Source organism: Hippoglossus hippoglossus, chromosome 18, assembly GCF_009819705.1.
Source record: "Hippoglossus hippoglossus isolate fHipHip1 chromosome 18, fHipHip1.pri, whole genome shotgun sequence".
In the NCBI taxonomy this organism is placed as follows: domain Eukaryota; kingdom Metazoa; phylum Chordata; class Actinopteri; order Pleuronectiformes; family Pleuronectidae; genus Hippoglossus; species Hippoglossus hippoglossus.
In genome coordinates this window covers 2199683-2227665 of record NC_047168.1, presented here as the reverse complement: position 1 = coordinate 2227665, position 27983 = coordinate 2199683, and positions in this window count along the sequence as shown.

Below are 27983 nucleotides of genomic sequence, written 5' to 3'. Positions count from 1 at the left end.
CAAACCACGAAGGACCCTGTTAATCCGCTCAATCAACCGCCCAGTCTCATTTTATGCTTACTGTATATTGGACACTTCTGCAGATTTTAGTCAGATACAAAGTTTGGAGCCAATGCAGGACAATCTGTAGCCTGATGTTTATGCAGCATGGGAAACTCAGGAAGTTTTAATATATGTACTGTATGTCTACCATGGAGACAAAAGAAACCCCACTTAAATCATTTATATCAGATATCAGTTATGGGGATATCTGCAGATTTTACACTAATTTCTATACGTGCACTGAACTCTGGATAATCTCCTGAAAATCTCCTAAATACATGAACACAAATGTCCGAGTCAGTTGATGCAGAATTTTTTTGTCCTGCCTTCCCCCGGAGTAAAAACTCCAGATAATGTCCGAATGAACCCATTGGAATACAGCAGAAACTTATTCGAAGGATTTGCATCGTGGGAGTCAGCGTGTGGATGACATTTCTAACTCAGACACAAAACAGAAAAAAATCCAAAAAAGAATACAAATATCTGAGAATAAAAAAGAGGAACCACATAGGTGGAAGACACGGACAAAACTTGAAAAGACAACAAGAGTTGAGAGCTTTTGGCGATGAGGGCTGATGCCAGTGTCGATGAGTTATCTGCCTCCTGTCTGCTGCACCCCCCCTCACCTAATCGCTCCTGAGATATCTGTTTTATAGTGAACGTGTCTGACCAGAGAATCTCCTTCTGCGTTCTTCATATTTGAAAGGCAATTATGATATTTTAGAGAGTTCATGTCTGAAAAGAGCTCACGCCTGTTTCCACTTGTTGGGGAGGAGTAGTTGTGTGTAGTGTCTGCAGGGGGAGCTGTATGGACTCCTCGAGTGATGTCACTTGACTCAGCGTGTGATGAGTCTTAAGACTACAAGTTTGAAAAGAAAAGAAATCTGGTGGGTGGGTGGGGATTTAAGTGAGCTACTAGCATGAAACGTTTGATCTGTGGAAGGTCGAGATACAGATGAAGATGCAGTGCATTGCACCGAGGTTATAATGCTGGTGATCACAGGAAAAAATGGAACAGGAGCACGCTGGATGTTTCTACCCCAGGCGGTGATTCTGCATGTTAACAAAAGGATTTGTATTTCATTTGAGGCTCTGTGACGTCAAAGAGAGGCACTTGGGAAAGAGTTCAAGGCTCTATTTTGTAATCCACAACGATCAAAGCTGGAATGAGGAGACCTTCCCGGTGAGGTTGTTGGACGCACTGTCGGCCCATTGGCGACAACACAATGACTAGGATCATTATAAGCAGTCGAACATCATGAAAACCTCCCAGTTCTGCATTTTAAAGGCCGACCTGCTCTTTGTATCCCCGCCCTTTGTGCCACTCGGTGAGCCGCGTGCCCTGTCAGCTGGCTGGCTGCCTGGCAGAGAGGGAGGAGGGCGTCTGGCTGAGCACCAAGCTCTCTGAATATTTTATGAGGGGTAGGGAGGGTGGAGGGGGGTATCAAGGGAGGGGTAAATGAGCAGAGAAATGAAACGGACATTGCATATCAGGTTTGCAGTGCTGGGATGTGATGCACTTCATGAAGCTTTCCGTCTCAAAGCCAGATTAACTGTCTTTCTTGAATTTGCATATCCCATCATCGTGGATTATGAGGCGGTCTTATCCTCCACAGGTTGTAAAACCCATTGAGACAAACTCCTCTCAAGACTGAATGGAGCCATTTTAATAACACAGGTCCTGATGTGAGCACCAGCCTCTGTGCAACAACAGTGTCTCCCATCAAAATCCTCTTCACTCCTCTTGTAAAACCCTCTTCACTAGAACTCTTCTATATGAACTTAGCAGCAAAAGTGAATAAAAAGCTCCAGATCCTGTATATTTTTTGTTTTGTTGTGTATCGTAGCATAACCAGGTTCACTGTCAATAAATCCTTTCATATAGTCACTTAAATGTTATGGAGAACCTTTTTAGATTCAAAGCTGTACAAATTGATTTTAAGCCAAACTAGCAGCAGGGCTTGGGGGATTGAGGCTCATGTTGTTGCCAATGTTGGCAGAATGTCAACGTTGCGTGAAACAGGGGGAACCACTAAGATTATATAAAGATGGACAATATGACTGGCGGCTGGCTGAAGTATAGGGGGGCGGCTGTGGCTGAAGAGGTACAGCGGTTGTGCTCTAACCAGAATGTCGATCCCAGTCTTCCCCATCTGCTTGCCGAAGTGCCCTTGGGCAAGAAACTGAACCCCAAATTACCCCTCATAGAAAAAAAATGCGTGAATGGCAAAAAACTGTACTGTAAAGCGCTTTGAGTGGTCATCAAGATTAGAAAAGTGCTTTATAAATACAGATCATTTACCATATATCTATGTCATAAACTCCACCTTTTCCATGTTATCAGATGGGACATGGACCAAAAAGTCAAAGTATGCATCAAATACATTTTTCCAAAGATGCTTTCTGTCATTTTAGCTTATTTATAAACATTTCCTGATTCTTATCACATCCATGTTTGTTTGCTGTTGGATGCTATAAAACAGGATCAGACGGCATGATGGGCTCCTGATTGGTCGAGCATGTGTTTTGGTGGGATACAATAAAGTGTTTTGGCGGCTCCACTCCACAACTCATGCTTCAGAGACACTGGCTCCAAATGATGTCCCCAGCGCAAGATGGAAGGACCCGTGTCAGAGATATTTTGGCTTCACGCTACAGTGGGAGGAAGTGGAGACATGTCCATCTGCATATACAGTTTATGGGGATGTTTTTTTGCCACAGTTCCACACAGAATGTAAAAACTCAACAAGTTACTCACTTTAACTGTGTGAATTCTACATGTTTACAACACACTCTATGAAAAAGCATTAGCTGCGGGGTCTAATGAGGCTATCGGCAGCTGCTGATGACCTGGACAGGACAGTGGCTAAAAAAAGCAGTGATGAGGAATTGATTGGGCTAACAGGCTGATCCATAGCGTGACGATGTTATATCAGATCCAGCCTCGGAAACTGCTGATCAGAAAGCAGCAACAAGCCTGCATCTACTAACCCATCCGAAATTGAAGGAGACGGTAATAAAACTAATCAATAACTCAATCAATCAAACTTCAATTTGTGTTGCAAATGCAATTCAAAGTGCTTTACAGATGACTGACATGCTCATAAAACTAATGATACACAGTAAAGAAAATCAAACCAGAATGCAGTACAATAATAAATAAAATGAAATTAGAGAAAAATCTAATCCAATCACGTTCTAGAGATCTCAACTTTTCCATACGAGGTGTTGTGAGGACCACTCTGTGTGTGTGTGTGTGTGTGTGTGTGTGTGTGTGTGTGTGTGTGTGTGTGTGTGTGTGTGTGTGTTTGTGTTTGTGTGTGTGTGTGTGTGTGTGTGTGTGTGTGTGTGTGTGTGTCTGTGTCTTGTGTGTCTCCAGCTGGACTCCCGCTGAACCACTTCCTCCCCGGCTCTCGGAAACAGCGTTGCTATAGTAATTGTATCTAAGTGAATAACCATAGCAACCACTGAGATGCTCTTGATGACACAGTGGTAGCTTCTGGTTTTCAGTGCTGGAGATCAAACATGCCTGGTGTTGTTAGAGGAGGGCGAGGAAAAGGAGGAAGGAGAAAGCAGTGGAGAGGTAAACCACAAGGACAAAAGCAGGAGAGGGGGAGGGAGAGGAAAGGGAGGGAGAAAATAAATTGGAAGAAAAGAGATGAAAAAGGAGACGGGGGAAAGGACCAAAAAAATAAGATATTCCCTGAAGGCAGCGCCACCCTTTTCAAATCCCTCTGGTCTAATAATTACCTGTCAGGGCACTGTGTAAGTAGAGCAGCTCCTGTTTTCAGGTTTGGAATCAGAGGTAGTGAGAAGTAAATGTTTCACCCTGTTTAATTAGGGTTAGAGCCAATGACTTCCAAGGGAGATAATTCTCTTTCAAATAACTTTGATTCAGCACGAGAGCCATGACTCCAGCCACAGAGTTCAGGACAATGACTGGTTTGATTTAAAACTCTTAATCTTCATGAACGCCTCTATGACTGTTTTCAGACATGCACTAAACATACAAGCCCTCCAGATCATTTCAGGAGATTATCCGGAGGGGCTATATGTACGAACGCAAACATCAGAGACACTTGGTGCGGACATTCTCAGGAATTTCTCCTGCCAGCCCCTCACTGCGAAAGTGGGCGTGTTGATGACGTTTCTGACACGCCACGGATGCAGAGAGGACACCAACGAAGACGTCAACTTCAAAAGAACATCAACATGAAAACAAAACCCCCTCATGCAATTGACTTATATGTAATTCGCAGTTATACGAATATGTAAATTAGCCCTGCTTCTGTTTTCACGCGCCCGTCAGCCACTCGCCTGCAGCTCTGACTCTCCAGCTCCGAAGTTTTAACATTATGGTCCTTTTGAACAGTGCTTTATTACAAAGATCCAACTCTCAGCTTCTGGCAAAACAGCAGGAGATTTATTAAAATCCTCACAGCCCCCGCACTATCTTCCAAACAACCATGTGTCAACCATGTGTCACTGCACTGGTGAACATTATTCATGAGCAGGACGACATAAAAAAAATCTGCTTGGACCTTGAGCCAAAGCTCCACAGAGGGTAAGCCTCTAACCAGTTTATCTAAACGAAAAAGAGAAACAATAGATATTTGTGTTTTTCATTCTTAATCACATTTACATTCACAGGTGTTGCCGTCAAACCAGAGGAGGAGGCGGGGGAACCCTCATCTGTCCCGTCTCTAAGGAAACCCTCGCCTAGGTGTCTGTCTGTTGTCAGGGCAACTGGGCAAGAGGTAACGCTGGAGAGGAAAATACCAACGGAGACGAGGGGGGCCAGACGAGGGCGGCTGATGTGGCGATGACAAAGACACGCACATGCAGTCAGCTGAAACCTTCACGCTTCATGGCTTCACTGTTGGTAAAAATGTACAGACTAAATATGAATGAGCAGCTGTGTAGGAGTGCATAATATATATGAATAAAATATCGCTTACAAAAATGGGGTCTAATGCCTCAGCTGCATTCTCCTGAACAAAAACTGCATCATGGAGATCATCACTGGAGACCCAGTTCCCTAAAATGTACGATTCCCTCTTAAATACGATTAAATAGGTTTCTTGTGCTGTGCTTGTCCATCTTGTCCCATCGTTAGCCGCCTCCCGTCCCGCCCACCTCCGTCCCCAGACATGAGTTAAATAATTTCAGGAGCAGTACTGGTGAAAGAATGAGCCTGCACTGGCCTATAAGAGCTGAGGGGGCAAAGAGTAAAGCAAATAAAAAAGAGAAGAGAGAAAAAAGACAATTTTCTGTGTCACTTCATTCTGTTATCTGACACTATGAGGCCAGGGTCTGGAAAATAAATACATTTTCTACCAATCACACCAAACCTGCTTTTGTGTCACAGTCAAAATAACCACCGATTGTCAGAAAAACAACACGTTGGCTTTAAAGTTATAATCCTTCAAATCAGGATCTTCACATTAACAATGGATGAAGTTATTCCAATGCGAAGGGAAAGCTGTTGCTCGTAGTGACAAATCCACAGAGAGTTATTACTCACTCTGCAGCGTCACATACCTTTGTAGTGTTTTTCAATATACAAACTTGAAAGGGAAGCTAACATGAGAAGTATTCAGTTGGTTGCAATCTACACCCTCACCAATAGATGTCACTAAATCTTGCACACTGATGATCCCTTCCTTCGATTGGTTCATTTAAACACTCCAGTCCCTGATCTTCTAACCACCTTCTTGGTGGCAAAATCATCCCAAAAATTGGGGAAATGTCGGCGTTTGAGTAAAGAGAGGCAAATTGAGCGAGCCACTTCTCTAATACTGCTAACAAAAGTAAACAACAACATGTAACATAGGATGTTTGTGTCGATAATAGTGGTATATATGATCCACAAAGTTTACAATTGATACAGAAAATATCAAGGGGAAGCGGTTTGAAGATTCGACATAGGCTGCAGACCGGAGTGTTCAAAGTGACCAATTGAAAGAGGGCAGCATCAGCAACTGACCCCGCCTCCAAAGTCTCTAAATTCAACTAGACGAGCGAGCGACTGCTGGGTGGTGATGAGCAGTTGCAAAATAAATGCCATACGATACATTACTTAACTTACAACGCATAGAATTTCTATGTGATATTTTGTATGTAAGCTGGAAGGCAGCAAAGTAAAAAAAAAAAAACAGCAAATAATGGTTTTAAAGTTATAATCCCTTTAGAGACTCATTACATTTCATTTAGCCGAAGCTTTTATCCAAAGCAACTTACAATAAGTGTATTCAACCATGAGGGTACAAACCCAGAACAACAAGAATCAAGAAAGTACAATTTTCTTCAAGAAAGCCAAACTACAAAGTGCTATAGGTAAGTGTAGGTAAGTAATTATTTATTTTTTTAATTCAAGGTATTGTCGGAAGAGATGTATTTTTAGTTTGCGGCGGAAGATGTGTAGACTTTCTGCTGTCCTGATGTCGTCATTAATTCAAACCACATTTTGATGCTATTTATGAGTCTACCACATCTCATGATGTGGTAGACAAACACCAGCTTGTGACCATGAATCAACCCTTCACACTGTTTGAGCTGCAGGAACGAGGGCATTTGCAAAACTCTGCCACTCTTCCATTGAGTGAATGAATAATTTAGATACAGTTCAGAGTACAAGAACATTTCCTGATAATGTATGGAGTTGATACATGCATTACTAGTTTTATGTCCTGTGACAACTCAATAAAAGAATATATGGTGAGACCAGGTTCCCATTCGAGTAAGTGGAGCACAGAGTGACAAAGCAGAGAGGACAGATGCGATGACTCAGTTGCACTCATCTGTAGCATTGAAAGAAAAATCGACTAACATATGAGCAGGTGCAAACTTTGGTTGGAATAAAAACTGACGTACTGAGCTGTTGACTCATCGCCTGAAGCTCTCAGGTTCACTGAAAATCAGCGAAGACATTTGCTACTTAAAATGTCAGATGTGAAGGGAAATTGGTGAAATGTACTTCATGCAAACACTTGAATGTTTCATTTCCTTTATATTACACCAGCATCTGATCCAATTTAGCACATATGTTAATACCTTTCTACTAACATTACTCTACAATGTAATTTACATTAATTTTCGACTTTAATTTTTAGTGATTTTAGAGAGATTTAGTGGAACCATTAAACATCTCAACAAAGAGAGATGAATGTTGAAAACACCATGTTTGCCATTTGTTTACCTTCCTTATGGATATAAATTAAAGTTAGAATTAAAATGTCTATTTCTAATGCAGACTGATCTGAGGCTCTTCAACTTCAAATTTGTATTTCAGTTGGTGAGTGGCGCCCTCTTTTGGATACTTACTAAAACTACATATTTTACATTCATCAGAATCAAAACAGACATGAATGATCTATTATGTGTGATCTGAATGACTGATGATGAGTAAACAGGGATGTAGGAGACGGCAGCTTTCACAGAGTTCACTGAGAAAACCGGTTCACATGTTCATTGTGTCCTCTTCCTCTCATGACCTTCTCCACAACACTCACACCTTGTGAATGTGCTCTGCTATTCTTGGCAGCAGCTCACACACGCACACACACTGTGTTAAAGTTTTCTATCACACACACACACAGAGAGAGAGAGAGAAGACAGAGACATTTACTGTCCATGTCAAAAATAACTCAGCTCACAGTTTGCCATAAATAAAAGTGTGCAGCAGAAAGGAGGTGTGTGTTTGTAGTGGCCGCATGTGACTGGCATCAGCTGGCACTGACCTGGTGTCAGGTTACTGCAGCACAGTGTGACTGCTCACACAGACACAGCCACGGTGAAAACACCTTTAGTTACACAGGAGGCCAGGCACAAACGTAAGAGCTGACAGAAGCTGTTGTTTCTATTAAAGGGCCCCTCCACAGACTTTCACATGATGGTCTGTTTGCTCAAGAGCATTTTAGGCATGTCCAAATTCACCTTTGCATATTTAATGCTGGCACCTTGGCACATTGTGATTATAATGGTGGATTTGCGGTGGAAATGCATCACTCACTGGGTCTGTGTATAAATAAAAAAACGTGAATGATGTTTTCAGGGTTACCCAAACTTAGGCACCACATTGTACATACTCTTATATATCAGCCCATTAAATATGCCTGAAGATCCATGCAGATAAAGATCTGTTTGTTACATGGCATTTTTTAAATGTTTTTCAATTTTTCCTGTATCTGTCCCTAAATCACATTGCAACTATCTTAAAAAAAAACACCTATATTTTCCTTAATCCTGCTGAAAAGTGAAAACATCACCCTCTTTCTAACCGACATCACCGCAAGTTGACAAGAGAAAAGACACAGACTCATGGTATATTAAATTCAAGCCATTTCAACACCTTGCCCACAGTGCCAACAGACAGAGCGAACTCGTGCTGCCCAGAAGATGAACATTTTGTGCAACATGTATATATAGATATAAACTTTTCTGAACATAACGATGTGCATTATATTGACCCCATGACCTTCCCAAAGAAGAAGCTTTACATTTCATCAGTCGTACACTCCTTCATCCTATCAAAATATGGAAAGGACATAGTGAATTATGTATGACACCATGAGGAGCAGCAGACACATCTCAGTACAATGATTATTTAAGAGGCCAAGGAAATCAATGAACGAGGTAAATGCAACATGTAAGACAGTTAGGTACAGTGTGGCTGAGCTAAGGTACCAAATAACAGCCTCAACAAGAAATGAGGAGTATAATATGACAGCAGTGCCCCCTGCTGTTTTCATATCAGTAGGGTATGTATTAACAAATTAATTATGCCTACTTACAATAGGGCACAAACATACACATATACTACGATGGTTCTCTGAGGGCATCTTCATAAAAAATGCATGTACCTGCTTAACAGCTTCACTCAAGGGGAAGACACACACACAATCAGCTGTGTGTGTGTGTGTGGGTGTGTGTATGTGTGTGTGTGTGTGTGTGCGAGTGCTATCAGGAACGATTCGTTGATATTTTTCTAACAAAAGACAGACAGCGCTCATTCACAACTGATTTTCATTCATTTCATTAGAAAGAAGGAGGTTCTCCATTGACTTGACATAAAGCTCTATCACAGCTCCCTGTTACATGACATCATTAGCTCGACTGCTCTGTGACAGCTCGCATTAGCCTCCAAAATCAGCTCAAACCGTGAAAAGAAGAAAACTCAATGGATCTAAATGAGGAGCTGTTGTTATCTTTTGTGTCGTGTCACTGCCCCAGCTGTTGGATGACTGACCGTCGTGTTCATGAAACCCACGATGCAAGATGCATTCATGGTGACTCCCCGACGCAGAGATACAAAGTGTTGTGCCGAACCACAGGCAGCCTGGAGCTGAAGCAGTGTAGTAAATTATCACTGACTGAACTGTTTCTGTAGCTTCTCCCACTGCAGCTTCTGTCGCTGCCGACTGAATCCTGTGATCAGCTCACACGTGACGCACACTGCTGTTTGTCCCTTCCTGGTTCAAAGCTGGACCAACAAAGCTACAGGCCGACTAACAAGGTCGATACAGTATATCAGCTGTTGGCAGATAAGTAACAGGACATTGTGGGACAAAAATAGCAAAAGGTTATTTATAAACAGTGACATTACAGAGCTTGTCCACCAGGGAGCACTGATGGGCTTATTGGTACACTGCATTATAAAAACAACTCAACATAATCGCAGCTACGTACAGCATAACAGCACTGACAATTATGAATTCACCAATAAATGTCAAAGTCTACCTATTCTGTTCTTTTTTCATCTCAGTAATCTTCTGTTTTGCTATATGAGACTCTACAGCATCAGTTCAGTTTGCTCAGTTGTCTCCAGACACACTAACTCAATATAGCAGATGCACAAATTGTGCTTCTGATCATGGAAAACAAGGATGCATCAAGAGAGTCAATCACAACTTGGCACAAATCAGCACATGATTTTGATTTGATTGGAAGCTATTCCATGAAAACAAGTACCAACAACAACTCAACAGCGACAAAAGAATGAATAAGAAACCATGGAAATATACCAAGATCTTCTCTGTGCCTTTGTCATGAAAAAAATACTGAAGTAATATCAGTATATCAGTGGTTTAGATCATAGTACGATTCCTCAATGCTGGTCTAGTTCTGTCATCTGTCTCCTTCAGAACACCACACAACACTGCTGCTGTATGATGCCCATCCACTCGCAAGTTTTCACTAGATCACCAAGTCGAGGCTGTAGTCTCCCATTTGACTTGGTCAATTGGTTGGTCGCTATGCTCTCGTCCAACCAAATTCTGATAGGTCGGACAATTATCCCTGTTTAGGGTTTTCACAACAGTTGCTCAGACTAATAGAGCCGACTACTTATTTAATGTTTCACCCACTTGGTGTCATCTCCTAAGAATTCACACCATGTCAAAAAACGTTGTTTGACAGATGACCCAAAAGTTAAGTGTAAACTTTGCAGACAGCATTTTACATGAGACCTCTCAACAGCCAACATGACATATCGTCTAAACACAGTAGGATAACTTCAAAATGGTTTAATATGCAGGAAATACTAAATAGTTATGTTTTTGTACAGACAGAGACAGAGACCACTCATGGTGGCTTAAGTTTAGGTTGAAAACAAGTTAGTGTTTAAAAAGATGTCTGGACCCACTCCTGATAAAGTATTTCAATATAAAGGGTTAGGGTTAGGGTTAGGGTTACCCATTCTATGGTAAAGAAAACAACAAATTGTACAATTGAGATCATTACACACTAGTGACAAGGATTGTTTTATATAAAATTTCTGCAAATAGATCCCTTTCACCCAAATCTTACACACTGAACCTTTAAAGGAAAAATCGTCTTCCAGACAACTCAGCCAGTGTGGACCTGTGAGTTAGTGTGAGTTAGTCAGCGCTTAGCTGGTTAATGGGCTGAGTGCTTGAAGCTTCACTGCTTTAAAAGAAATTATGATATTGGAGAATAGAATTATACAGTAGACAAGGAGGAAACATGATAACCCGCACAGTGCAAGAAAATGCATCTTATGAAATCATTCGCTGGTGTACGAGGAAATGTTCTCTCACATGAAATTGCAGGTGAGTCAAATTACCTTATGTTAAGCAAGTTTACGAGATTGAATTTGTATTTTTGAGGCAGAGAGAAAGGTTAAGTTGAGTTTCTCTTGTCAGATTTAAATATGCTCTTTTTGTTCATGGAGGAAAAATTACTCCCTCAGATCATTGTTACAGTTCTGTGTTCAGTTCTATCAAATATTTATAATACATAATAAATATCTATTATATTATTTAAATATAAAATAGTGTCTGTTTTCCGTTCACTGACATAGACTATTTGTCAGTAGCAAGCAACGCAAATGATCTATTATAAACTGCTCCCATCCTATCAGTATGAATCACGCTGAAACATGTCCTTTCCTTACTAACTGCATTAAAAACGATTCATCTCTGATGTCAGTATCTGTCTCCGTTTGCTTTAGTCTGCTATACTTCATGGGGAGAAGCTATGTATTTAATTTCATTTAACAGAGGCATGAGGCTTAGCTAACGTATTAAGGATATTACCTCCCTTTTCATTTCCATATATGCCACCATTCTACCCCCATCAACATACTTCACAGTTAATAAAACCTATGATCACGCGACATGCTTCTGTCTTTTAAATTTCAAAATATTTATTTCACTTTCATGATCACAATTTAGTTTGGACTTTGAAACAGTTGTTTGACAAAATATATTCAGGCAACTCGTTTTCCAGGTTGTACACCTACTTTTGAACCTTGATTTGAAACCTGAAAGGTCGGTTCCTAGAAAAAATTCAATTCCGATTCAGTTCCAAACCATGACACCATCAGTGGACATGTCATATTCTAGAGATTGTGAAGAGGAAAAAGAATGCAACAGAGGGTTGGCGAGAAACCATCAAAAATTTAAACAAGCATACAAACACTCCCAGGTAGTGATCCGCCATCTTCCTCCTGTTGTGTATCTCCATTGCATTGTGTTTATAACGCCCTCTGATATGAACATTATTTGTATAGAACTTATCTTAACAATGTTACAGAGTGCTTCATGTACCTTGGCGTCATCAGGTGTTGCAGCCTTTTGATCGCAGTAACGTTAAAAGCCGAACCTGAGGTTACGCTGAGGCTAAAGGTCAATCTGACTGGCTACTGGCTCGTATGGCGGTAGTATGAAAGCCATGTGGCCCGCTCAGTAGATCAGACCTCATTACCTCTATGCCTTTTCAAACACCTACTGTCACAGGCAACATAGTCAAAAGCTGTCCCATTTAAGACACTACCTAAAATGTAGTTGCAATAAAAGTAAGATAAAAAGGGATATAAGGAATTAAAATGTTGTTAATAATAATCAATACATGTGTGACGTTTTAATGACAAAACGTGCTTTTAATGACAAATACACCGAGCATTTGAGCATCTCTCAGCCCACTTAACCCTTTTCAGTGAAACAGCTCTGATAAGTCACTGTGCAGACACACAGTGACCACAGTGGAGCCTTTCGCAGATAAAGAGAAGAAATATATATAAATACACGAAATGTAAAAGTCAGTTGCTACGGCAAATTAACAAATATAAAGCAAACGAGTGTGATTAACTGCATGTTTGTACAATAATGATACAATGATACATTTTATAGTAAATAAATGCTTTGTTGCATTTAAATTATGGCCCGTACATTACAGATCACATGACTAAACATTCGAGTAAGATGTCTCGTTTGACATTTTTGAATGAGAGGAACAACATAATATACTGTACGTTGCTATGGCTACTGAGTAAGCAGGCAATGCATGTTGTCACAACATAAAGTACACAAAGTCACACACATACAACACAACATGCAGAACAAAAGGAAGTTCCACTTGTGTCCCTTTTATCACACACCCTTCTCCGAAATCACTTTTTCCCTTACACCACCACCCCCCCCCCCCCCGAGAGACGACTACAGTGGCATCAACACACGGGTCAAAGGTCAGAGGGGTTCTTTCTCTCCTCTGTCTCTCTCTCTCCGCTTTTATTCCCTGACGTGATAGATGGGCTCCTGCTGCAGAGAGTTCACACACTATTGAGAGAGACTGCCAGGAAAAAAGAAATGTGTGAAACAAAACGTTATTTAGTTGAGCTGAGGGAGAGAAACCCTGATTCCTTTGAGAGGTTTCACTGAAAGAAAAAGGAAAACATTAATGGTGGGAGCTGTCCCACACATCCTCCCTTGTTATTTGAATGTAACAACTGAGTTAAACTTGTAGCTCTTACATTGAATAGACTTTGCAAATAAGGGTTAGGATTGATAGGATCCAGAGCTATTTCAGAATAATTCCTTCTTACTCCTGTCATTTGTGTGCTGGACTTTGTGTGCAGAGCAGCCGATGGTTCAGAGTGAAGTTAGGAAACTTTGTGTTCATCCTACCTGGTTTATCTGATTTTAGATTAGATTTTATGGTGAATGTTTTTTATAAAATGAAACTGAATTTGCTTTATTAATGTTCATGTGTGTGGTTTGTATATAAGTTTGAATGATTTACTGAACCGCTGTTATATTTTGAATACATGTCAGCAATTTCAGAGTTCTGTTAATCCTAACTCAGCTCGATATAAGGCCTAGCAGCAGCAAAACGAACATTGGGCCTTTACTGTGAACACAACTTGCCAAACAGGGAGTGATTCTGTAAATGTTGCACAACTGACTACAACTAGTTGGTGTAGTGAAAGTCAATACACACCACTACTTGAAACCCAGAATACAAACAATAAGTAAACACTGACATGGTGCATCCTCACAGCATTATCAAAACCAGGTGAAGAACTGTTCACTTTGACGGATTACATCTATCAAGCAACTTCAAAGTCTCTTTTGTAGCATGCAGGAATCATAAGATAATCCAAAATTCATCACTTGTTCACGGTGATCAACTTCTTCTGAAGATCATCTTCTTCAAAAGGAGACATTCCCCAGAAAACCTGCAGCCTCTCTGGATGCTGGAATTTCACTAACTGTATCAAACTACTCAGCTCCTCTCTACTGGCTCTTTAGGACCCACTGGTATTTTATTGCCAAAAACCCTTTATATCAATGGACTTAACTGTACAATATCACCGTTATCTGTTAACCCTGATTTCTGAAAAGGGACAGAGAGCCACTTGTTTGCATGAAAAGAACCGGGGCCATGAATAATGTTAAGAAAATCAAGGGTTTGGTCAATTTCCAGTATTTTATCTGTGAATTGATAAATGTTTGATTTTTCATTAGACTGAGCCCTTAATAAGCCTGAAAACGGTGATGCCTGAAGTGTGACGTGAAGAGACAACGTAAAGAATAAAGGAAGAACTTAGAGGACTGGAGAAAGTGAAGAGGAAGATGTTAAAGAGTCTGAGTGGAAAGACAGCTCAGTGACAGGACAGCTGGATCAAAAAAGACAGAGGATAGTTGTTGTTTTCCTTCCCGGATGTTCCCGTCCTGAATAGTTACCACTGTCGCTGCCTCATGCTGAGAGGAGACAAACACCAAGGACAGCGTGACATCCTAGGAATTAGGACACAAGCTTCTCAGGACTCATGTGGCTTTAACTAGTGTGACTGAGCAAGTGTGTGTGAGCTGAAGACTGAAATAAGAAAGAGGGTTTAGGGAAAACCAGATTAGAGTGTACAGCAAACCTAAATTATAACATAAATACAAAATGACTCCTTTAACTCTCACAGCTAAGGACAAGTGAATGGAATTAGACAACAGATACACTTAAAAATCAACTGTACTGAACATATACATATACTAGCCACACATTCCAGCCTCAGATGCCATTCATTTAGTTGAGTGCTCCATGCCCTATTTTTTCCTGGGAGAGCATGACCCACCTTACTCTGTATCTGATTGGCTAGTACTCGTTGTCTTTGTTGTTTGGTTTAGGTATGAGGAGTGGTGATTGGTTTGTTAGTATAAGAATATCAGTGTAACCCAATCAGAGGGTGGGTCATGGCTGTGGTTGTCTTCCTGGGAAAAATATCGCCTGCCTTTTACCTGACCTCCTGATTAAGTGAACTAATTAAAAAACTCAAGTGAATATGGAATCAAATGAAATTCAAACATGAAGCAAACAACAAAAATGTCAGCAGAAATGACCTTGTGCTGCTAATCAGCAGCTCAGGACCCTCAGCCGTGCGCTACGTCAGCCCCATGTCCCCCATCCCAGTCAGAAAGGAAGCTGACAGTCACAGAGGTGTTGCCTCTTGCACGGCAACTTTAAGTAAAGGGATCAAACCTTAAAACCGTAAATTACACTAATAATTTAGTGTAATTCCAACCAGAAGGTTAGCAGTCCGTTACCAGTCTTCCCCATCTGCATGCCGAAGTGTCCTTGGGCAAGATACTGAACCCAGAGTGGCCCCTCATAGAAAAAAGTGCTGCCCATTGATGCACTGTATGAATGTGTGTGTGAATGGGTGAATGGAAAAACTGTACTGTAAAGTGCTTTGAGTGATCAAGAATAGAAAAGCGCCATATGAATACAGTCCATTTACCATTCACCGTTCATCACAGCACAGTATTATTATTTAGTTCACATCTCAAAAAACACATTTAAGTGTGCAGTATCTCTTTAAAGAATGAAAAAACTAATGATATAATATATTCTGGAACCTGAGCTAAATGACTCATCTTTTACTCTTTAATTTGGGTCAGTCCTGCAGAGACTGTATTTACTTTTGTATGTTCTCCACTATCAGTGAAACCTCCTCCTATGTTGACATTTTATTAATTTTCTATTACTCTAAATGTGCATCAAAACCCTGCTGTTCAGTCTGTATCAAGCTGAGAAAAATAAAAAGAAAGACACTCTCTCTGTTGTCCCATTCTGATGTGATGTGGTCTTGGCAAATAGACGAGGGCATCATCATTCCTTTAGTCATCATGGAAACCATGGGAGCGTTGCATGACTAAAAATAAAGCTGTGGCGCAAACAGAAAGCACTATTTCTATGACAGGAAAGGATCAGAGAAAAGGGAAGAAAGAAGCTGCAGTGAGCGAATAACACGAACCACTTCACAGCAGAACGTAATCCAGCACTACAGCACATCAGAAGGGAAATCTAAATAGAAACCACTGACAACTTTTGGCTAGAACAGTGTCATGGCTGCAGGATGGCAATGTAGGGTTACATCCACACTGATATTTTAGCTCCATTTAAGAATACAATCCATGCCTATACCAATCCACCTGAAAAAACATATCATCATATGTCAATTCACATACACTAGGCATGTGCGAGCTAGTGAGGACAGGAAGAAGATAGTCTACTCTGCAGATGGTTGCAAGAAAAGAGAAACGGCGTATTATGGTGGGCAGTACGTAACATATATATTTTGCTGCAGAATTTTTTTGTTTGTATGTATAGCAATTAGGATGTAGCCTCCTCTGGTTCAAGGTCCTTTCTGAGGGTAGGTTATATTATTTTGTTCATTAAAGGGCCGGAGGTGATTTTCTTTTTTAATTAGAGGAGAGGACAGGGCAGAGGAGCGTTAGACGTAATAAACACGACGTTTATTACCTTTTACCGTTTATTTCTTTCAACTCTTCAACTGCACCACACGGACGCTGCCATTACATTTACGCACAGCAACAACAACAACAACAACCTGCATGCGCGACCCGCGGTCAAAGCATAGGGTCAAAGGGTAAAACTCCTTTCCCGTAAAGTACATAGTAGAGGGGAAATACATGTTAACAAGGAGGACAGCTTTATTGTTATGAAGACAGGTTTTCAAATTATAAAAATGTTTTCTAGAGCAAGGAAGAAATTTAATATCTACACCATTCCGGGGCCTTGAGCTTGTTTCCAAAGGAGTTTTATAGGTGTTGGACATGGGCCACACTACAGCATGACATGACATGACATGTTACTACTTATTTTAAACAACACCTATACTATGTTTAGCACACAGCACCACCACATAGTCACACATGTTATTGTAGTTCTCCAGTAGCCAGTGGTTAATATGATGTAGCATTCCTCTGCCTTGAGCATTCCTTGAAGGGTCACCCAGTCTGCCAGGTCTGGAGCTTTAACGACTTCCTTCAAACTGTACCACAGTGGCAACACTTCACCACTCATTCCACCATCATCATTTCCATCTTCACAATCCTGGAAATGTCCACACTATCCTTTTCCACATGGAAAGTACCTCAGCAGCAAAACTCTGAGAATGATGATGGAAGTAGCTGCGCATGTTGACACAGGACTAACACTCATTCACGGCAACATATTTCTGGGGTCGAGATGCTCTGGTCAGCAAGAGCGGTTTGGTTGGTTTTGGTTTCTGTATTTATATAGCTCTTTTCTAGTCTTGATGACCACTCAAAGCGCTTTACAGTACAGTTTGCCATTCACCCATTCACACACACATTCTTACAGTGTAAGTCTATTAGCAGCACTTTATTTTTCTATGAGGGGAAAGTCAGGGTTCGGCATCAAGAACACTTCGGCATGCAGATGGGGAACTGTAGTCATATTCTAATTTGTCCCATCGATTTCATAATGATCCAAGACCTTTTTACACTTGAAAGAGATCAAATGAAATTCCCTACTTGCAGTCTTGACTTTTGGCTACAAATATTAAACCCAAATGTGCCAAATGTAAAAAAAGGATTCCCTCAAGGTGTTCCACAGATATCGCAATCACAAGGTGAGGTCACAGTGACATTTTACCAACAAATTCTAATTATTTGAGTCCAAGTAAATGTTTGTGCTTATGTTAGGAAATTCCCTTTGGGCGTTCCTGATAAATTGCGTTCAAAACAACGCAACGTCACGTGACCTTGACCTTTGACCACCAAAATCCAATCAGTTAATCCTTGAGTCCAAGAAAATGTGGCAAATGTGAAAGGATTACTTAACAGCCCTCCTGAGAAATATCACTTTCACAAGGCTACAAATCTGCTTTGTGAGGTCACCGTAACCTTGACCTTTGACCACCAAAATCCAATCAGTCAATCTTTGAGTCAGAGTGAATGTTTTAAGTAAAAATGGGATGGACGGACGGACAACCTGAAAGAATGACCCATATGACTGTTTTCCTCATTTGCCATCCCTGCCAGGTTAAGGCAGAAAAATAACTTGGTTAGATAATGGTTTTAGTGAAAAATAACCACTCGTTTTAATTTGGGTACCTTTGTTGTCAAGGTCAGAAGAAGCCAAAGCTTTTTTTTCCCCAAAGAACACGAGAAAGCCATTATGATGAATTAACCCACACTGTGACCCAGCCTGCAGCACAGCTCTGAGCATGACGGTGGCAGCGTTGTGACGTGTCTGCATTAGAGCAGCCTGTCTCGATGAGGGCTATGCCTAAAGCTCCGTCTCCCCTTCAGCATCACACCCAAACAGAGCTGGGAACCTGTCTACCATTAACTCACTAAGGTAAACCATGGTAAAGACACCGTGTTCTTTCATCCTCATGAAAATTTAATGCAAATCAACACACTCAGAGATTGTAAACAAACAGCTACACCTAGACCTCCATTACAGACTGGCAGCAGCCTCCTTACTCGTCCTGCCCTTGTGCGATTGCTACATGGTCTTTCACACAGTGTGCAGAACAGCACCTCGCAGTGTATCCCAGCACAAGACCCAGGGGTGAGCTGTTGTGTAATGTGCATGATGATTACTGAGTATATAACAGACGTTATAAGCGGACGTAAGCAACGATACAAATGATTACTTTGCTTGTAGTGACGAATCATCAAAGAATTATCAGCAACACTTGCAGTTTCCCTTTAGCCATACAGAGCTTTTTGAGCATCTTTCAGATCACTGTTTTGCTGTTGTGGCCTGGATTTTTACTGCTGTAATTTAATTGCTGCTGTAATAAAAAAGAGGAAGTACAGCTATTTTTCTCAGGACTTGGTGGAGACCAAAACAGAGCCAAAGGAGAGTGAATACTGGATTGACATTGGTTTGGTAACCAGAGACAGGACTTTCTCTGCTGAAAATTGTAACAGGGACAGATTTTCCAACAGATAAGCTATAACTATAAAAGTAAGAGTATCTCAGACCTATCTCAGTATCTCAGTGCTGTCGGAAACCCACTGATTTGATGACTCACTGATATTCAGGCTTGTAAAACCACACACACACACACACTTTCCAACAAGGCCAAGATCTTTGCAGCTGCATTAAAGTTCCATGTAATGGAATTAATCCATTCTGGTTCCACATGATTCCCAGTTTCCTAAATCTCTTTTGCTGTTGTATGCGACAGGCTGCTTGTCCCACAGTCACATTCCTGGCAGATGAGGCTCTGCAGTATTAGATACTGCAGCTGCATTCATTTAAAACCATAAAAGATGAAGGTATGAGGTGTTACTACAGCAAGAAAAAGCTCTGCAGGAAAGTCATATCTCATTCCGCTGAATTATTTTGATTCTTTTATTTGGAAATCTACAAAGAGCCATTTGAAAACCTGTCAACAAGTTATTGCTTCTAGGTTGTAATTGTCATTGTTGACTTTCTTCTTTCTCAAAACACAGCATATATGACAGGGGATTAGTTGCGGCGTCTGATTCCTCTCGTTCAGTCAGGACACCTCACTTCCACAGTCTGTACTGCAACCTCTACAAAGATTTATAAATTAAAGAGTTAGATGCATAATGATGTGATCATAACTGCTTGAAAAGTAACAATAGTGAATGAGAAAGTCTAGAGTCAGTTGTTGTAAGATTGACGGTGTCTCCCCCTCCTCGTAATACCCAGAAAAGAAGCCATAACATCCTGGATACAGACGCTGCCATCTTGTGCCGAAGACGTCATTTGAAGCCATAATCTTCACAGTCTTTGTCTGTGTCTTCTACGTGAATGGCACCACTTTTTCATCCTGAGGCTAAGATATTTATTTTTTTACATTTTTGCGTGTTACAAACGTCATCAACGCCCCCACTCACTTCCGGTAAATCCTGCGGAAGATGTCCTACAGATCTCCTTTGTACATTCTGCAGATTTTTTACTCGTGGGGGGCTGGCCAGAGAGAGTCCGCAGAAAAAGTCTGGAGGCTCTCACTCAGACATTTGCGTTCACACATACAGCCCCTCCCGAGAATGTCCAGAGGATCTCCGGAGTTCAGTGCATGTCTGAAGGCAGCTCGAATTTATTAAGCATGTTAACATGCCAACATTTTCTAACCAGCTCTAAACATTATGTACAGCTGTAAAAGCTTTTGTTTTTAAATATTGAAATAAAGATAAAATCATAATTACAGATTTGACAAATCATTTGTCCAACAGTGTACATATATAATAGACAGCTTAGCCGAGACACAATACCTGTTCATAGTCCCTCCATATAGCATCTAGACCAACTAATGCCGATGTTTGCAGGTACATTTTTAAGCTGTTTAGCGTGTGCCTGAAAACTACAGGAGTCTTGTTTATTCAGTCTCTTGTTTAAGCACAAGACATGTCAATGTTTCTAGAAGCGGACATTACATAAAAAGGTAATGCCCCTGTCAGCCAGCACCTCTATAACTACTTAATGCGAATACAGTCTAAAATGAAATGCATTGTTTGGCTGTATGGATAGAACACTGCACACTCAACCTTGTACTGTGTACGCAGTGACTGAAAGCACAGGAAACATTCAATGTTTTTTTTAGGACACATCCATTGGACCTAGAATCAACTTGAGCACATCTCTGATTTCTCCCTCTCCCGCAGTGGTAAAGTCAAACTTTAATTAATTTTTGTCGAGACCTCAGACGTGTCGGCCATACTAAATCGGAGCATTACTGTTACTGTCAGGACTAAGTGCAGGTGCTGAGATATTACAGAGCTGAGGACAACGCTGGTGCACTGTGAACAGCAGATAGAGGCTTCTTCGCCAGTATCCCCTTGACCTTGTAAATGGATGTTGACTGATTTTCAATGCTGATACTGAGATTTGGGCAAGATGCTGAATGGCCCCTCATAGACGTTGAATGCACTACTGCTTTGGATAAAAGCGTAATGTAATGTAATGTCATTTTATAACATCATATTGTTCCAGCTGTGCCTCTTCTGCCATGGCAACGACTCAATTAATCGATTTGATTTAAGGAACAGTAATAGTTCTCTGATGCTGCAAGGCAATATTAAGATTTAGGTTTGCAAGACATCTTTACAGAGTAGGACAACACTCAACAGATAGCAGGCAATCCTATACCGGAGCCTAACTTGCATACGACTCCACAGAACAGAATTCAAGTCCCAATGGTGGCCAGGTAAAAAGCCAAACACAACTGGTTGAATATTAAAGAAGCCAGCATGTTTTGTCTGATGCTATAAGTCAGTGTTGACGTTTGTATAATTCAACAAAGACCATGATCTTTCTTTAACCTTAAACATAAAAATTGCTTTGTCATTTTGTATAAAACACAAAAAATATTGTGTTGTTTAAAATGTATTTGTTTTCAGGGACAGAAAAGGCAGTTTCAAGGGTTTTACAAACCTAATAAGAATAAAACATTTCACAGAAAATCCAGTTTAGTTCAACCTGGGCCCCACTTTCATAGTTTTGGCAAGAATAGCATTGTAGTCCGCTGTTTAATGGCTAAAATCTGAGAACTCATTGACATCACTACAGGGGTCAAGAAACATGAGCAGTCAGATGCTCAAACAAACTTCCTCCAACTGTTTGTTGTAAACATCCATAACCATTTGCAGACATTAAACGGAGACTGACTCATTGCATCAAGTCTTGGCTACAAAGTCCTGAATTTAGTCCAAAATCAAGAGAGGCAACTCCCAAGTCAAGTCCAAATTCTCGTGTTTCAAGCTGTAAACAAGCTGTTATTTGTCTGATTCTTGTTATGTCACCTCTACAAACTCAATATTATCAAATGCATCTACAGAATCCTTAGCTGCAGGCTCCTAGTGTTCAGTTTTAAGTTTGTCTTGCACACTGGAGCAACGTCTGAGGTGAGACGCAGCAGGTTTGAAGCAATACTGACAATACTGACAATACTGAGGCTCTACCTGTTCAAACAGTCTGCTTGAGAATGGCAACAAAGAAAAAGACCAAAGACAAAGAGAGACCAAGTGAAAAAACATATGGTTCTAATTTCTGACTTTCTGAGAAGTGAAAACATTACAAGGGATAGAAATAATTTCTCCCCATTTATTTGTAATGTCATAACATCCAAACAAATCCTCGCCACTCAAATAAAACCATAAAATCCAGAGAAAGGAGCGGGAGAAGAGAAACAAACAGTGACGGCCGTGACCAACATTTGGCCATCACGTCCCCCAGCAATCTGTCTCTCTGGGCAAAGATCCAATCTAAGACCAAATCCAAAGATCAGGCCTGGAACAATCACTTATTTGGAACCTAATAAAGCAAATGTGAGCTCAGTCAAAATGACAAATCCTAAACAAAAGCCACACAAGTTAATGGCATCATACTGCTGGGCGGCGTCAGGGCTGCCCACAGGCTGCAGAGCATGAGACAGACTCGGCAGCCAGGAGTCCCACAGGTGAGGAAGCATGGTGGTTTGCACACGACAGTCTGTGCTAAGTGAGCGGGATGAGTGGATTAGAGCCCCCTGGTGTAGTAATGTTGTGGTGGCCAGCACGCCTACACAGCACGCCTACACTTTACTACTGCCTGCTAAGGAAGACAGATTGTGTCCCAATGAAATGCACAAACAAGATTCCTAAGGTGTGATTTAGAGGTGACACGAAGGCCATAGAAAGGTGCAAGTGGAAAAACAGGCTAATTCTCACTGTCTGTGGTGCATGACGTCAAGATGATGTCATCGACAATATTTAATTAGAAACGTCTAAATTTAAGTAAAAACTCTGTGCTCATTTCAAAGCTTTCGGGTGAAAGTAAATACACAAGGAAGTGGGAGAGAGGAGATTCTGACACATAGGCACACTCACAGTTGGTTTGCATGGCTAACTCGCTACAGCTAAGCTCTGCAGTCTACACAGTCTGTATTTTAGCTGAATAAAAAAAGATTTAATACAACAACAAGGCAAAGGTACATTTGAATGCAACCTATTTAACAGAGAATTCCAGTAAAATGCAAACATACATGCAAAACATACATACATGATATACATAACATACACAAGAAATTACGATTTTTAAATGTTTCTCTATTAATGAATAATTATCTTTTTTCTTTTTCATATGCATATGTTTTACCAGGCTCCTTTCATCATAACTGTGATGAAAGGAGAACAACATCCCAACCATTAAATCAGTTTGACCACACACACACACACACACACACACACACACACACACACACACACACACACACACACACACACACACACACACACACACACACACACACACACACACACACACACACACACACACACACACACACACACACACACACACACACACACACACACACACACACACAAAACAGAGTCTCCAGAAACAACTTCAAATCAGCATGACAGTCAGTGAAGTGGGAGGGATGAAAGAGAGAGAGAGAGAGAGAGAGAGAGAGAGAGACAGAGAGAGAGAGAGAGAGAGAGAGAGACCAATGGAATAATGAGCTGCTGTTCTTTACAGTAATGTTATGGTGTAATGGACCAAATCAACAGAACAACATCCAGTGGTGGTTTAACACACGTGTAGGTCTCATATAACTTCAGCGGCATCAGTTCACCGCAGATTAAAACAAGCAGGTTGTGGTGTGAAGATGTGCAGTGGAGTCAGCACTCTGTCAGCACGTAGCTGCAGAACTACAGCACCAATCGATCACCACTGACATGACCTGAGGACATCCACCTGTGTGACTCAGCTGCATACAGCGATTCACTGATTTGTTACGTAAATTACTATTAGGGAATTGTTTTACATGAAAGAGCTTCCAAAGAAAGACCACCCTTAAGCTGTTACAGAGATTTTTCTTCTACTTTGTCTTGTTTGCTTTCTGAATACTGTCGTAAAAAGGGTTGGAAAAAATGCTGTCGCGGGCAGAGGACTTGCAAAAGTTAAAATCTGTCATTAAAAGTGAATGCAGAGTAACACACTTATTGAATAATGTTGAATTATACACCATCAGCCAATCATTGCTGGTTAATACAAAACATATCACTGCCGATGCATAACACAGGAGACACCCAGTTAAAAACTCATTATACCGTGAAATACAGAGAGATTTATCCAGCACTGGTAGGATTACTCTGTGTTATGGGAACTTGCCTGGCGAGGGCCCATTTATATGTAACAATTGCACACTCCAGCTGAGCCACAAAGTCTCCTGAAAGTTTGACGTCGTGTCCTAACAACACACTTACACAAACCAGGTATCTAACTCAGCACATCCTGCACCCTGACCCATAATGGGATAAAAATAAAAAGAGAAGAAAACTTCTTATCTACGATTTTGGTGTTTTAGTTATAGATTGAGTAGCGTGAGAATACATATAGTATCCAGTAATAAGTATCTGCAGTTTGTGTTGCAGTGAATTAGACCTTGGTTACCTGTTGATAAAGGTTTAAAGCTCAAATATAAAAACTCAGTAGAGCTATGATTTGACAGGCAGAGGAGGCATATGGCTTCCTCCTGATGCTTGTTTGCTTTTGAAGAAAATGTGTTTGACCAAGAACAGTTTAGAGATCGTTTTACAAGTTAACTATAGTTAGTATTTTCAAGTCTTGGTGGCCACTCAAGGCACTTACATTATGTACAGTTTTGCCATTCACACACACCATTCATGGAGTGCATCGAACAGCCAACCTTCTGGTCAGTGGACGCCCCGTTCCACCTCCCTAGCCACAGGCACCCATAAACACTTTAACACATCAAAAACAGTGGAGGAAGAAAACAGCCAGCACAGGCCTGATAACTTTCCCCAAAAGACAATCTGACTCATCTATTTAACATTTCCAGCATTTGGCCTCAGCCCAAGTGTTAATGATTGAGCGTTTGAGAGTGAGTCATCTGCATCAGAACCGTATCACACATCCAGCAGTACAGCTGCCTCCAGCTAAAACCCGGCCTGGCTTAGTGCTCCTAAAATACTAAACTAATTTCTACTCCATCATGGGATTTGAGCACCCAGCAGCAGGGAGTGAGGGAGGGCCGAGCCTGAGCCACTTTATCATTTTATCAAATGAAGCTGCAACAGTGGTCAACCCCACCCCCACATTTGTCACAAAAAAGTGTGACAAATGGTCCAAGTGAGCTCTGACATTTAAAGGATGTCAGCTCCAGAAAAGAGAAAGGAGTTTGGATTCAGAGATTAAACAACTTCAAAAAATTAAAGTTAGGTCTTAATATTTGGGTGAGAAGAAGATTGCTTCCTTCTGAAAGAAGAAACATTACAAAACACAGATCCTTTTCTGACCACCTCCCCAAAACAATTTTCACACAGTCCCTTACATTTCCAGAGATATCCACTGGATTTATTTGTTGAGTCTCAAATAGCTTTTATAAATGAAATAATGCTGAGGAGAAATGCATGAAATCCTCACAGAAATTATTTTGTGCATTCACTGGGCAGAAATTTCCAACCTTTCCTGCCAAGTAATACTGCCTGCACACACACACACACACACACACACACACACACACACACACACACACACACACACACACACACACACACACACACACACACACACACACACACACACACACACACACACACACACACACACACACACACACACACACACAGTACGCACACTTGCCAATGTCCACATAAAATTACAAATGCCTACGATGAATCAGTCCATAACATCAGAATAGAAGAACCTAATGAAACCGACTGTGTCGTCACTGTGCTTAGGCAGCATCCTGCAGACAGGCGCCGCATCAGTGCAATATGTCCACTGTGTGTAGCACAGCATGGTAAGGGAGGGGGCTTTTAACCTAGTGAGTGTGAGGCCATAATAACCTTCACCTGAAGGTCTGCTGAACATCAATCCTCCTTCACTGACAGCAGAGAGGTAGAGGGGAGGGGACAGCTTTGATTGAAGGGAGAAAGGGATGAATGAGATGGGACAGTGGGGAGGGGATGATGTGGGATGGTAGTGGGCAAGAAAAATCATACAATGCAACATGATGTGCAGCATCTACAGTGGTAAATTACAACCACAGACACAGAAAAGACTAATAACCTAATTCTGGCCTCCACAGTGCATTTTGCAGCCTTGAAATTTGGCTTTGCTTTGAGGCACAAAGGGAGATAAGAAAGGCCTCTGCTTTTCAAGCAATTACAGAGTTCAAAGACATGTTTTTTTGTAAAAGTTAAAGAAGCAAAGAGAAAAAAACACCAGACTTTTTTTCAATTAAGTAAAATAAATGGGTTTATGGGATATGTGGCCTTTATTCGAAAAATAATACCACAACAGGCCCCATCAGTCGGTGATAAGGTGCACTGTGATTTGTTTTAGAACAAAGGCTGTTACAAGAGGATATATATCAGAAAACTGCCCTGTGGCTATATAGTACCTCAGACAAAGGTGGCAGGGTCTTTGGCAGGTTTGGCAATTTAGTTTTAACAATCAATATAACTAATGGTTAACGGGCTGTTCTATACTTTTTAGTGCTTCCGAAATCAATGGCCTCATCTTCTTTCACATAAAATCATCCAAGTGAATTCTATGCGGGGGGTGAACAGAATCTGATCTTAGGAGGTTTTCTACAAGTTTCTACAACATTCACTGTTTTACCACATTTAATTGTGGATATGGTAATTGACTTAATACTACTTGGTGTCTATTGGTAATTACAGATCTGAGTGTGCCAAAATTAGATGTGGAGTTCCTCATGAATCCATTCCGGGGCCTCCTCTGTTCAACATCTACATGCTCCCACTAGCTCAGATTATGAAAACAATTAAACACCCTACAATAATGCACTAAACCTAATCCCCCCTTGCTCCTCAGAGTAGTGCTTGAATTTTAGACAGTTATAGACACATTTAGGTTTCTCAGTTCCAGCCATGGTCATGGATTTTGGTAGCTGAAATGAGAAGTGTCACAATGTTATTTTTGTCGAGCAATTACCATTAACTCCATAAATCTATGTCTTCATCTGACTCATTTGAAAACTTTAGACTTGAGTATCAGTGATGAATGCAACATGGCAAATGATTATGTCGCTAACCATTACTGTCAGTAACAGATATTTCTTGGACCTTGTCCTCAGTCCAAGAAAAAAAATTAAATTAATACAATTCATCATTCACCTGCAGCTTCTGAATCAGAACTAACCATAGAACAGCATTGTTTTGTTACTATGCAGCACAAATCAGAAGTGCATTATAATGACTGGACATATAATTGTGAAAATACATATGTAACACACTGGTTGAACAATTCCAGTTCATACAAAATACATAAAACTAAATATGTAGGTTTAAATATAGCTACTGCTGAACGCATATCACGTGTGTATCTGCGGTTTCCTGAACTCATGCGTCAGATAAAGGAAGTGGAGTTGGATGGCCACTTCCACTGACTGCTCAGATAGCTGCAGGCCAGAAGATAAAACAGCCATAATTTAGATACTGTTTTAAAATAGACCTTTTTTTACATCAGGGCAGAGCATGATGAATATGTTGGATGATTGTGTTTATTTCAAGACCTAATTCCATTACATTCCAATCAGAATCCAAAACCAGAACCATCATAAAAGACTGAAAAAATAAGGATTAGAAATACCTCACACGTTTGAAAAGTGCTGAAAGTTCAGTGTTATTATGAGGAGCTTGTACACTCATCTGAGGAAACCTATGCTGCCACTATAATGTGCTGCTTGTGTTGCTATCTGGGAATTGCAACCAATAAGTAAAAATCTTGAGGGGCATATACACGTTCAACTTAAGTTTCAGGGTCATGTAAGAGGATCATGAAGAGATGAGAATAGCTGGAGAAGGTGCAACTGAAATTAATTGTAGCAATGACTCATAACCTTTGCTAATGTTGTTGGTCTG